The sequence below is a fragment of the Manis javanica genome, chromosome 14, assembly GCF_040802235.1.
Source record: "Manis javanica isolate MJ-LG chromosome 14, MJ_LKY, whole genome shotgun sequence".
NCBI classification, from domain to species: Eukaryota; Metazoa; Chordata; class Mammalia; order Pholidota; family Manidae; genus Manis; species Manis javanica.
In genome coordinates, this window is record NC_133169.1 from 30,135,998 (window position 1) to 30,150,631 (window position 14,634).

A 14,634-nucleotide genomic window follows, 5' to 3' on the forward strand; every position below is an offset into this window, starting at 1 on the left:
TTCCATATGAATTTTTGAACTATTTCTTCTAGTTCATTGAAGAATGCTGTTGGTAATTTGATAGGGATTGCATCGAATCTGTACACTGCTTTGGGCAGGATGGCCATTTTGACAATATTAATTCTTCCTAGCCAGGAGCATGGGATGAGTTACCATTTGTTAGTGAACTCTTTAATTTCTCTTAAGAGTGTCTTGTAGTTTTCAGGGTATAGGTCTTTCACTTCTTTGGTCATGTTTATTCCTAGGTATTTTATTCTTTTAGTGCTTTGTGAATGGAATTGTTTTCCTGATTTCTCTTTCAATTAGGTCATTGTTAGTGTATAGGAGAGCTACAGATTTCTGTGTGTTAATTTTGTATACTGCAACTTTGCTGAATTCTGATATTGGTTCTACTAGTTTTGCAGTGGAGTCTTAAGGGTTTTTTATGTACAGTATCATGTCATCTGCAAATAGTGACAGTTTGATTTCTTCTTTACCAATCTGGATTCCTTGTATTTCTTTGTTTTGTCTGATTGCCATGGCTATGACCTCCAGTACCACGTTGAATAACAGTGGGGAGACTGGGAATTCCTGTATTGTTCCCGACCTCAGAGGAAAAGCTTTCAGCCTCTCACTGTTCAATATGATGTTAGCTGTGGGTTTATCATATATAGCCTTTATTATGTTGAGGTACTTGCCCTCTATGCCCATTTTGTTGAGAGTTTTTATCATGAATGGATGTTGGATTTTGTTGAATGCTTTCTCAGCATCTATGGAGATGATCATGTGGTTTTTGTCCTTCTTTTTGTTGATGTGGTGGATGATGTTGATGGATTTTCGAATGTTATATCATCCTTGCATCCCTAGGATGAATCCCACTTGGTCATGGTGTATGATCCTCTTGATGTATTTTTGAATTCGGTATGCTAACATTTGTTGAGTAATTTTGCATCTATGTTCATCAGGGATATTGGTCTGTAGTTTTCTTTTTTGGTGGTGTCTTTGCCTGGTTTTGTTATTAGGATGATATTGGCTTCACAGAATGAGTTTGGGAGTATTCCCTCCTCTTCTATTTTTTGGAAAACTTTAAGTAGAATGGGTGTTATGTCTTCTCTGTATGTCTGATAAAATTCTGAGGTAAATCCACCTGGCCCAGGGGTTTTGTTCTTGGGTAGTTTTTTGATTACCAACTCAATTTCATTGCTGGTAATTGGTCTGTTTAGATTTTCTGTTTCTTTCTGGGTCAGTCTTGGAAGGTTGTATTTTTCTAAGATGTTGTCCATTTCTCCTAGTTTTTCCAGCTTGTTAGCAGATAGGTTTTCATCATATTCTCTAATAATTCTTTTTATTTCTGTGGGGTCCATCGTGATTTTTCCTTTCTCATTTCTAATTCTGTTGATGTGTGCTGACTCTCTTTTTCCCTTAATAAGTCTGGCTAGAGGCTTATCTATTTTGTTTATTTTCTCAAAGAACCAGCTCTTGGTTTCATTGATTTTTTCTATTGTTTTATTCTTCTCAATTTTATTTATTTCTTCTCTGATCTTTATTATGTCCCTCCAGCTGCTGACCTTAGGCCTCATTTGTTCTTCTTTTTCCAATTTCAATAATTGTGACATTAGACTATTCATTTGGGATTGTTCTTCCTTCTTTAAATATGCTTGGATTGCTATATACTTTCCTCTTAAGACTGCTTTTGCTCCATCCCACAGAAGTTGGGGCTTTGTGTTATTGTTGTCATTTGTTTCCATATATTGCTGGATCTCCACTTTAATTTGGTCTTTGATCCATTGATTATTTAGGAGCATGTCATTAAGCCTCCATGTGTTTGTGAGCCTTTTTGCTTTCTTTGTACAATTTATTTCGAGTTTTATACCGTTGTGGTCTGAAAAGTTGGTTGGTAGGATTTCAATTTTTTGGAATTTACTAAGGCTCTTTTTGTGGCCTAGGATGTGGTCTATTCTGGAGAATGTTCCATGTGCACTTGAGAAGAATGTGTATCCAGTTACCTTTGGATGTAGAGTTCTATATATGTCTATTAGGTCCATCTGTTCTAGCGTGTTGTTCAGTGCCTCTGTGTCCTTACTTATTTTCTTTCTGGTGGATATGTCCTTTGGGGTGAGTGGTGTGTTAAAGTCTCCCAAAATGAATGCATTGCATTGTGTTTCCTCCTTTAATTCTGTTAGTATTTGTTTTACATATATTGCTGCTCCTGTATTGGGTTCATCTATGTTTGTAATGGTTATATCCTCTTGTTGGACTGAGCCCTTTATCATTATGTAATGTCCTTCTTTATCGCTTGTTACTTTCTTTATTTTGAAGTCCATTTTGTCTAATACTAGTATTTCAACACCTGCTTTTTTCTCTCTGTTGTTTGCATGAAATATCTTTTTTCCAACCCTTGACTTTTAATCTGTGCATGTCTTTGGGTTTGAGGTGAGTCTCTTGTAAGCAGCATATGGATGGGTCTTGCTTTTTTATCCATTCTATTACTCTGTGTCTTTTGATTGGTGCATTCAGTCTATTTACATTTAGGGTGGTTATGGAAAGATATGTACTTATTGCCATTGCAGGCTTTAGATTTGTGGTTACCAAAGATTCAAGGTTAGCTTCTTTACTACCTTACTGTCTAACTTAACTCACTTATTAAGCTATTATAAACACAGTCTGATGATTATTTCTCTCCCCTCTTGTTCCTTCTCCTCCATTCTTCATATGTTGGGTGTTTTGTTCTGTGTGTTTTTTAGGAGTGCTCCCATCTAGAGCAGTCCCTCTAAGATTCCCTGTAGAGGTGGTTTGTGGGAGGCAAGTTCCCTCAACTTTTGCTTGTCTGGGAATTGTTTAATCCCTCCTTCATATTTAAATAATAATCGTGCTGGATACAGTGTCCTTGGTTCAAAGCCCTTCTGTTTCATTGTATTAAATATATCATGCCATTCTCTTCTGGCCTGTCAGGTTTCTGTTGAGAAGTCTGATGATAGCCTGATGGGTTTTCCTTTGTAGGTGACCTTTTTTCTCTCTCTGGCTGCCTTTAATACTCTGTCCTTGTCCTTGATCTTTGCCATTTTAATTATTATGTGTCTTGGTGTTGACCTCTTTGGATCCCATCTCTCAGAATTTCTGTGTGCCTACATCATCTGAGCAAATATTTCCTCCCCCAGTTTTGGGAAGTTGTCAGCAATTATTTCTTCAAAGACACTTTCCATCCCTTTTTCTCTCTCTTCTTCCTCTGGTACCCCTATAATACGGATATTGTTCCTTTAGGATTGGTCACACAGTTCTCTTAATATTGTTTCATTCCTGGAAATCCTTTTATCTCTCTCTGCGTCAGCTTCTATGCATTCCTGTTCTCTGGTTTCTCTTCCATCAATGGCCTCTTGCATCTTATCCATTCTGCTTATAAATCCTTCCAGAGTTTGTTTCACTTCTGTAAACTCCCTCTGGACATCTGTGATCTCCCTGCAGACCCTTTGCTCCTGCATATTTCTCTGCAGCTCTGTCAGCATGTTTATGATTTTTATTTTGAATTCTTTTTCAGGGAGACTGGTTAGGTCTGCCTCTGCAGATCCTTTCTCAGGTGTAACTATCTTGGTCTGAGCCAGATTTTTTTGCCTTTTCGTGGTGATTTCAGTGGCTGTAGGCAGGTTGCGGGTGTGTCAGCTGGGAGAAGAAAGTCCTTTCCTGCTTGCTGAATGCCTTGCCCTTCTCTGCTGCCTGTGATGGCTACCTGCACTCCTGGAGCAGCCACCGGGTTAATCTCCTAAGCTGCTGTGTGTGGGGTGTCCGTCAGAGTAGCTCGGAGCCCTACAGGGAGTGGCTGGCACGCCAGATATGCTCCTCTGTGCTAGCAGCTAGCGGGCAGCTCTGTGGCAACAGTGGCCTTTGGGTCTGACCTGGGCGGCTGTGCATTGGGCTGGTATTCCAGTCGGCTCCTCGGAGTGCACCTGTTCCCTTTGGCTCCACTGCCAGTGCGCGCAGGGCTTTTCCATGCAGGCTTCTACCAGGCTCTGGCTTCCCTGCTGCCGGTGCATGTGAGCCACACCTGGGCTGTTCAGTCACGCCACTGCGGCCTAGCCCTGCGGTGCACTGATCTGCTCTCAATTCCTTCTAGCACTTCTGCCCCCGGCATGTGCTGCCACTCTCCTGCTACTGGGCCTGTGTGTCGGGGTCCGCGCCAGTTAGAGGAATGACTGGCAGGCTGCCTAGTCCTGTGAGGGGCTTCAGGGCTGCACTGCTTCCATTTAGGGCGCCTAAGTTTCCCCGGTGTTCCAGCTGCTGGGAAAACTTCGTCCAGCTATGAGGTCCCTGTCTCTTTAAGACTCGCAGAAAGCACTCGATTTTCTTTTGTCTCAGGGGTGCCAGTTGCAGGGACCTTCCCACAGGTTTTGCTTTTCTGTTTCTCTAATATTCAGCACCCCGTGCACCTTGTGTCTGCATTCTGGGTGGGATTGCTAGAGCTGGTTGTTTAGCAGTCCTGGGCTTTCACTCCCTCCCCATTCTCACTCCTTTCTTCCCACCGGGTTTTGGGGTGGGGCAGCATTCAAGTCCTGCCTGGCTGTGGCTTGTATCTTACCCCCTTCGTGTGATGCTGAGTTCTTGCAGACGTAGATGTATCCTGGCTTCTGTACTGCATCCACTGGTGTCTCTTTTAGGAATAGTTGTATTTATTGTATTTTCATAAATATATATGTTTTGGGGAGGAGATTTCCTCTGAACTACTCATCTTCCCGTGATCCCCCTATTACAATTTTTTTATGAAAACCTTTTATGCCAATAATTTGGACAATGTATAAGAAATTGAAAACACTACTTTCCATGACTGACTTAGAAAGAAGCATAAAAGTTGTGAACAAACTTCCAATAATGACACACTGAATTGGTAATCAATCAAAATCTACCAAAAAACAGTAGTCCAGAGACATATGGCTTTACAGTTGAGTTCTACCAAACATTTAAAGAAGAGTTAATACACATCCTTCTTAAAGTATTCAAAAATTAGAAGAGGAGGGAATACTTCTAAAGTTATTCTATGAAGCCAGTATCACTTTAATAACAAAACCAGACCAAGACACTACAAAAACAGAAATTTATAGACCAATATCCCTGATGAATGTAAATACAAAAACTGTCAACAAAATATGAGCAAACAGAATAAAAAAATACATCAAAAATATTATCCATCCTGACAAATGGGGATTTATTCCTGGAATATAAGATAGTACAATATTCATAAAGCAATAAATGTGATAAAGCACATAAACAAAAAAGGATGAAAACCATATGATAATAGATGCTGAAAAAACATTTGACAAAATTCAACATCCATTTAAGATAAAAACTCTCAAAAATTGATATAGAGGGAATGTACCTCAACATAATAAAGGCCGTCTATGGCAAACCTACAGCTAATATACTCAAGGGCAAAAAGCTGAAAGTTTTTCCTCTAAAATCAGGAACAAGACTGATGTCCATGCTCACCACTTTTATTCAACATTGTACTGGAGGACCTAGCCACAGTAATAAGACAAGATAAATAGATAAATGGCATCCAAATTGGTAAGAAGGAGCAAAATTGTCACTATTTGCAGATGACATGATACTATGCATAGAAGACTGTAAAGCCTCCACTAAGATACTATTAGAATTAATAACTGGATTCAGCAAAATTGCATGACATAAAATTAATACAAGGACAAGTCTTATATTCTTATTTGTTAACTATTAACTAACAGAAAAAGAAATCAGGAAAACAATTCAATTCATAATATTATCAAAAAGAATAAAATGCCTCAGAATAAACCTAAGCAAAGAGTTAAGAAAAAACAGTACTTTGAAAACTATATGATACTGAAGAAAGAAAATGAAGAAGAGAGAAGTAAATGGAAATGTATCCTGTGCTCATGGATAAGAATCATTGATACTGTCAAAATGTCTATCTTACACAAAGAAGAGATTCAATGTGCTCCTTGTCAAAATGCCAACAACAATTTTCTGTGAATTAAAGCAAATAATTCCAAAGTTCACATGGAACTATAGAAGGTCCCTAATAGGAAAAGCATTCCTGAGAAAAAAAGAACAAATCTGGAGGTATCACACTCCCTGACTTCAAGCTATGCTACAAACTGCAATATTCAAAACAGTATGGTACTTCCATATGAACAGACACACATCAATGGAACAGAATAGAGAGTCCAGACATAAATCCACACATATATGGTCAATTAATATATGGAGGTGCCATGAATATGCAATGGGGAAAATATAGTCTCTTCAATAAATGGTGTTGATAAAACTAGATAGCTACATGTAAGAGAATAAAACTGGGTTACTGTACAACTCCATACATAAAAGTAAACTCAAAATAGCTTAAAAACCTGAATGTAAAAAAAAATGGGTATTTTATGAATAGCATAAAATATGTAAATAAAGGCAAGGGGTTCACCTTTCAGTGAGTTTTAGGTCTTAAGAGGTGAGGTCATAAGACTCACATAAGACTCAACATAGCTAGACTGCAAGAAAGAAAGTGCATTACTTGCAGAAAGTAAGGAGAATACATGAGACAGCTCCCAAAATAGTCACCCCTAACAAATCAGTTCTCACTTTGGTCCCCCATACAAAGAAGGTAAAAACTCAGTGCAGGTCCGGTTGGTGTTCAGATGGGATGCAACAACTGCCAAAACTCCCAATCCTAGGGAACTGGGAGGGGTCCTTTGGCAGCAGTGAGAGATCCCGTAGGGAATAGCTGCAAATAACAGCTGCTGTGTCCTTCCGAGGCCTGTTCTTTCAGACACATCTTGTTCCAGAAAACAAATTAGCAGGAATGTTTCCATCTAAGAAACGTGTGATCTAAGTTCTCCAATAAACCCTTTTCTGGCTGGCTATCGGGCCATATTATGAAGAAATAGTTTATATGATAAACTCTCTTCCATTCATATAGCAAAATGTAACATATTCTGCATTTGATACATGAAATCACACAAAAAAGTATTTAAATAGCATATTGTGTATAAAATAAATTTTCTCACATGTAATATGAAAACTGAATTTTTACCTTACTAGTCAAATAAAACACCACTGACAGAACTTCAAAATAAATAAATAAACACTTTTTAACAAAAATACTGCTGTGAGAACCTCACTTCTTAAGCACAGAACAAGTAAAGTCATTAGAATCTCAGACATAAATTTACAAAACTTGGGAAATAATTAGACAAATAGATTGACAGGCACATATATTGAGAAAGAGAAAATAGATAATTTAGTACACAACTAAAAATATGTATGTGTGTTTGTCTCTGTGTGTATTTGCATGTGCAACCCTCTGCAGGTCAAGATCTGGATCATTTACAAAGAGACATTGCATGTGTTTTGTTGAGTGGGGGCTTTATTTTGTCTCCATATGAAAGGTATTAACATTTGTAACTTTAGTGTTATACTCTTAGATAACCTCCTAATTTTTGCCAGCTTGATATAATGGATTCATAGCGCATTTTATTACAATATCAAATTATCACCAGCAGTGTGTTATCTTTACAATTCTGATAGTTTGTTAGGTTAAAATTGTATATATTGTAAATCTAATCTGTCTTAAAATAGTCCATAGTAACAACTAAAAAGTGAAGATGTGGATTCTTAAAAAACAAAAACAAATTGAAAAAGAACTTGATCACATCCATTCAGCTCCTAAACATGAGATTCTGGATTTGAGCTCTGGCTGCATGTCCCCAAGGTACTACAACACAGGTCTCTGAATCATATTTGTCTTTAAGAAGCATGGATTTTTTCTTATCTACTCTCCTTATAAAGATACACTACACACCGTTAGAGTTTTCAAATGGATGATGGCTATTTTCAGCAATTTGACCCTTGGCCAAACTCCTCTAAGCAGACCTTCATGGCAGATACATGCAATTCCAGGGTTTTAATGAGCAGACACTGCAGGGAAAATTTACCCTCCCGACACCATACTTGATGCTCCATCATCACATTGAACATGTAGAAAATAACTTTCAAGTCAGTAACTCAGGTTTCTCAGGCGGAACCTGCTGCTATGAATGACCAGGGTGAGGCCCACCTGCCCCCACTGCATGGTCTCCGCAGCTGGGGTTTTGAGCCCTACTTCCTTTTGGGTCACGGAGGAGATATCTTTACAATGATTCTCTCCCCTCTGACGTGCGCCTGCGCTCCACACCCGTCCCTCCTCCTCCTCCAGGTCCCTCTGACCCCGGGCGCACGAGCCTTCCCTCTGCGGATCCCTCGGTAGTGGTGACCCCGCACCTGCGCCGACCCCTCGGGCCTCTGACCGGTGGTCCGTCCCGTGAGCGGACTCGGCACAGGGGGAGTCAGGCTCCTCCGGATCAGCCTCTGTTTTGTGCTGTGACGGTGACTAAAGGCTAGACGGACACTTTCATCTTTGGTTCTTGCTTTACTCAGCTTCCCGCCACCTGGCGCCTCACTTGCCTGTGCAGTTCAGGGGACCGGACATGGTCCATTCAATCACTCGGGGGAGTGGGTGGGGGAGACACGTCAGGTATGAACAACTGTATTTGAAAGAGACAAAGATCAAGACCATCTCTCCGGGCAGATCAGGGCGGACACAGGAAATCAGGGCTCCATGGAATATACAGTATGATCTGGGAGATCCATGCAGATGTCCCCAGTGAACGCGAGGAGACACACATGTTCCCTGACGTTATTCTTTTATTAATTTAGCAACTGTGGGATTAATGGCAGAATTTCTGAAATCTCCGGCATAGCCTTAGCTATTTACATACCAATGGATGTTTCAGAGCCTCCAGGGGATCCAGGGCAAGGGGTAGAGAGAAAAAGGCCATTCTCCCCTCCTCTCCTTTCCTACTACGTGGTCGGTCTGGCTCCTGTCAGTCACCGAGGACCCGCCCATGAAGCTCCTCCCAGAAGTGGGGCAATTGAGGAGTGTGCACTATAGCTGGCGGGTACAGATGCACAGGAACCTGACTAGCAACTGTAAGGAATAAAAACTCTTTATGCCAACCCATCGTTTACCTTGACTTACTTCAGTTTTACCTTATTCATATCTAACTCGTCCCAGGCTGAGAACACCCTGCCCCTCAGAGCTACAGTAATCACGCACATTTATATAAGATGCTATATATACTTACTCAATCATTGTCTTCATTCTCCTACTTTAATTGTGTCTCACTCACTGTGTTCTAGAGATCATTATCTGTTTAAATTTACCCTTGGGTAGCTGACCAACCCTGAGTTGTAAAAACTGTGTTCCCAGGGGCTCTGAAGTTGGTGGCACAGATCTGTCTGCAATATTATACAAAGAAGCCCATGAATGGCCTCTTCCAGAACCTAAAGGTAGTTCACTTTTCATCTGAAGATGTTCTCAATTCCTGTCTGAATTTGAAAATCCACATAAACTACTTCAAAATGTTGACTTTGAGACGCACACTACAATGGCCTTTGCTCCCACTTAGATCATGAACACGCGACCCGCAGGGGTAAGTGGCTGGTGGCTGCTCTTGTTTCTCTTTCCACGTGTCTCACTTCACCTCACACTCTGGTCTCCCTGCAATCTTTAGCCTCATTTGATATTTTTTTAATTTTAAATATAGACATGGGTCTAAATAGCAAGAATATGCAGAGTGTCGACTCAGTGTCTCACTTTTTATTTTGTAAAACAATTGATTATTTAATTAAAGCTAAAAAATCCCAGTAATTGAATGCTTAATTATTTAATGAAAATACTAGGCTTAGAGAATTTCTATAAAATGTGACTTGTGTTACATATTCCAGTTTATGTTACATTGATTTTTAGTAGTTCATTAATAAAGAATAGAAATGGACATTAAAAGACCAGTTTCTTACACACAAGAACCCAAATATCCTAATTAAATAGCAAATATTGGGTGTTGGACCTCTGCATATCTAGTAGATTGACCATTTTTACTATTTTAGAAATCAAATGTTATTAAATATATTATAAGTAAATATTTTTATATGCATTAAGTAAACATTGAGTGAACAATTACTGCCTGTTTTAAGGTAATTCCACCGAAGGTATTAGGTATTGTACGTATTACTAGTAATTTCCAATATTAAACTATTTGAATTCATTTACTATTATCATTTTTCAGATTAATACAGAAGTGTACAAGTATTCTTTACCTTAATTTATATACCTGAGTTTAGTATAAAATTTAGGTATATTTAATTACAATAGAACATGTATTCTCTCTTCCACAGCAATTTGAAAATAACATGATTTGTTATTGCATCCCATTTGCTATAAACAGGCAGTTTTCCATGACAAGAATAATTAGTTCTTTGGACTGGAGCTGAGGAAATTTGTTGAAACAAATGGATCACTTATTTTAACATTTCATCTAGACAATCAACACGGATCTTTAAAAGACCTTTTAGTTGTATGAACTAATATTATAAATGGAAATATGCTTGTATATATGCACACACATAGCTGTATAGTTGTGTATGTATGTACAATTTGTAGTATATTTAATATAAAGTACAATATTCAAAAGCACTTTTGAATTTTCCAAAGTTAAATTCTTCACTTCAATATTTCCCAATGTGTTTGTAAATAGCAGTAATTAACTTCTTAACATGAGGAGCAGTTACTTAAAAATCATTTAAAATCTTGGAGACTCTCAATTCAATTTTTTTATATTTGAAGAGAAGAACTATAAACTCCATTATTTGACAAGAAATATAATAGGCTTTATGAATGTGGAACTCTTTATATTTACCAAATACTAATGTAAAAAGGAAAACATTTTAAATGGTCTCCATTAATATTTTTGAAATTTGGAGATATCCTATTTACACTTCTTCAAACTTTTTACAGTTTTTTAATGAATCATATGAATGAACAATAAAATAAATGAAGAAATAAATTTTCAAATAGTATTTTTGTTACATAAAAGAGTACAACAATAGAGCTCAATCAATAATACTAGTAGACAATATCCATTTTTCTTGGAGTTACAAATGGTAATTGCTTTAGTGTAAAAACCAAAATGTATCTGTAATTCTATGACATTTTGAACATTTTAAATATATATCTAAACATTCCATGCAATCATCAAAGGATGATTACACATTGTCTACTATTTTTTCTTAGGACCCATGATTTTAATTTTTAAACACTTTTTAAAAACAAGAAAAACAAAAAATATCTGAATCTTTGAATTGAATAAGAAAACATTATGTGTTGTCCCCTCACTGAAATAAGGCACTTAAAAGACAGTATATTTATTCTTCCAATTAAACCTTGATGCTTTCAATAGTTCTTGAATTATCTTGAGTACGCATTAAAAAATGTTAAGTCATTAAAACCTTAGTTTGTACTTTCACAGGTGCAGAAAGGTTTTCCTATATTAGACCTGCAAAAAATTTATTAATTTAAGGTGACAGTAAGTAGTGTAATAATTTTTGAGTTATTTATGAGTAAAAATATATTCATTGACAATAATATTATGAAATGACCTATTACGTTACACTGCTTTTATAACTATTATTAAAAACTCTGGGTATATTTTTCATGGTGATGTGTTTCCTTATTTTCAAGTTAATATTGGCATACAGTATTGTACTAGTTTCAGGTGTGCAAAATAGTGATACAATATTTTTAAACATTATGACATCATCACCATGATAGGTCTAGTTAACATTCATGGTATAACATTATTAAAATGTTATTGGCTACAATCTCTGTGCTGTAAAGATACCTCTGTGATTTATTCATTTTGTAAATGGAAGTTCATGGCTCTCATCTTCACCTATCTCACCCACCCCTCACTCCCACCCCTGCCAGCAACCACTAGTTTGTTCTCTGTATGTATGAGTGCCTTTCAGATTGGGACGTTTATTTCTTGGGTTTTGTGTTTTAGATTGCACATATAAATGAAATTATATGGTATTTGTCTTTGACTTATTTCACTTGGCATCCTTCTCTGCAGCCCAACCTGTGTGGTTGCAAATGGCAAGGTTTCATTCTCTTTTATGTCTAAGCAATACATAAACTATATATATAGTGAGTTGTATATTTAAACTTATGTTTGAATCATGACATCTTTCTTAAATAATAAAGCTCATGGGCTGTATATGATTGATAAAGTATGAATACTGAATAACATAATCAGATAAGAGATGGACAACCACACCATTCCTATTTTTCCATATAATCAATAGTGGAAAATAAACTGAGCATATCAAAAAACTAATAATGATGGACATTTTCTTTACACAAAGGCCAACTTAACATAATGAAGGGAAACACAATCAATTGAAATATTTAAAGAATTTTGTGAAATGTGTTTCTAAGCCGTGTATTTCATTGTTTATACCTTCTGCATTCCAGGTCAAATATCATTTCCAGAAAATGACCAATTACACCATGGTGACTTAGTTTCTCCTCATGGGATTCGTTAAAAGGGGAGAAATAAGGTTCCTACAACCCATGTTCTTTCTTCTGATGTACTTGGCCACCTTGTTAGGGAATCTTCTCATCGTCACTGCTACTACATTTGACCAGAACCTTCACACACCCATGTACTTCTTCCTCAGGAACCTGTCCATCTTAGATGTGTGCTACATTTCTGTCACTGTCCCCAATGCCTGTGTCAACTCCCTCACTGACAACAGGGCCATTTCAGTTGCTGGCTGTACAGCTCAGATCTTCCTGGTCAGTTATTGTGCATATGTAGAGTTTCTGTTCCTCACTGTCATGGCCCGTGACCGCTATGTGGCCATCTGCCAGCCCCTCCACTATCCCGTCATCATGAACCACCAGTTCTGTGTCTGGACAAGACTGGTCTCCCTACTCAGTGGCCTCATCTATGCAGGTGTGCACACAGGGAACACATTCCGGCTGTCCTTCTGTCAGTCCAACATGGTCCATCAGTTCTTCTGTGATATCCCCTCTCTGCTGAGGCTCTCCTGCTCTGACACCTTCAGCAATTTCCTCTTACTTATTATCTCTGCCATTGTTGTCTGTGGTGGCTGCTTTGTCTCTATCATCATGTCCTACATTCATATATTTTTCACTGTGCTGAAGTTTCCAACCAGAGAGCGAGGCAAGGCCTTTTCCACGTGTGTCCCTCACATCCTGGTGGTGTCTGTCTTCCTCATCACTATTGACTATGTGTACCTGAAGCCTTCAGTAGCATCTGAAACCATCCGGGACATGATTCTTTCTGTATTTTACACCATAGTCCCTCCATTCTTGAATCCCATCCTTTACAGTCTTAGAAACAAACAGGTCAAGGAAGCTGTAAGAAAAGTACTAATAAACTTTTTTTCTCAAAAATAATAAAGTTCTTGTTTAGGTCCATTCCTGGGACACTGAATGAGTTGCAAATATTTAGAAACACACTGCCTTACTGGGTTTTACATATTAGGCTGCACCCTCCTAAGCAACTCAGTTGAGACGTGTGTAATTTTCTTATAAAAATTCACTTCATTTTACATTATGCTTTCAATTCATTCTGTATAAAATAAAATTCTTCTAGTATCTGCTTTAATGAATGGATATGATCAATGATATTGATGAGGAACATTTTAGATTTATGTTTAGGATTCACCAAATATTAACAATATCAATAATTCCTCCAAAGAATCCTTAACAAATCCAATGTGGATATCAACTTTAGGCTCTACTAATGAATTTATTCAATTGAATGTAATATAGTGATACATATAATGTGTCTTTTATAGCACTTATGATTGGGAAATTAAATTAAATATTTAAATTATAGTTTATTCATTATATCGTATTACATGATAGCTAATAAGTGATATCATTAGAAAGTAAAAAAAATATATACTCACAAGGGAAGTCAAAGAAAAACTGTAATATTTAATCTCCCTATTTATAGGTGTGAAAAATGTTTTCCTACTTATTGATAGAAACTATCATTTACCTTCTTTGTTGTTTACATTAATTTTAATACACCTTGCTGAATGACACATTTTAATGGGATAAATCTTGCTGTGGGAATAGAGGTCACTGTTCCATTTTCTCCCTGCCATGTTTGTTACTTATTGTATATTTTTCTGGGTATCAGGACTTATCACCTTCTTCACAATGGTTGAGAGTTTAATTTATTTGGCATGCTACTATAAAGTTCCATCTGTACTGTAGTCAAAATATTTTGTAATGATTTCTTCATCTTGGATGGAAAAATTAGTGTTTCATAAGTTTTTGTTTTCCAAACCATTACTTACTATTGTAAATTCACAATCATATTGGCACCTATAAAGGCTAACTTATATAAGAAATTTTGATGTAACACATAAAATATTTTAAAAGCCATGCCTATGAAATAATAAGTGATGCAAGAAATGTCTACATCAGTAATTGAATTTTACTCTTTAATGCATTAAATATTAGAATAAGGGGAAAAACAAATACTTCACTGCATAGGAAAATAAAGTATTCTACAAAAAAGGGGCACTTAAAAATATATTTGAAATTTTCCAGGGAAGAGAACATTTACCAGTGAAATAATTTACTGAATGAATAGCTGATGACAATTCAGATATATTGAGTATAAAAATAAGTTATTTAGGGAGCCTATACTAACCTTACACAACCCTGGATAAACTAGAATCACTCAAGAGTTTCAAGACTTTTTGGGTAAAACAAGTCCA

General features: G+C 37.2%; 1 pseudogene; it reads left to right on the forward strand.

Annotated features, from left to right (window-relative positions):
• The first annotated feature begins 12,364 nt into the window (after positions 1-12,364).
• On the forward strand, positions 12,365-13,294 carry LOC108391935 (olfactory receptor 14C36-like; annotated as a pseudogene).
• Positions 13,295-14,634: the final 1,340 nt, after the last annotated feature.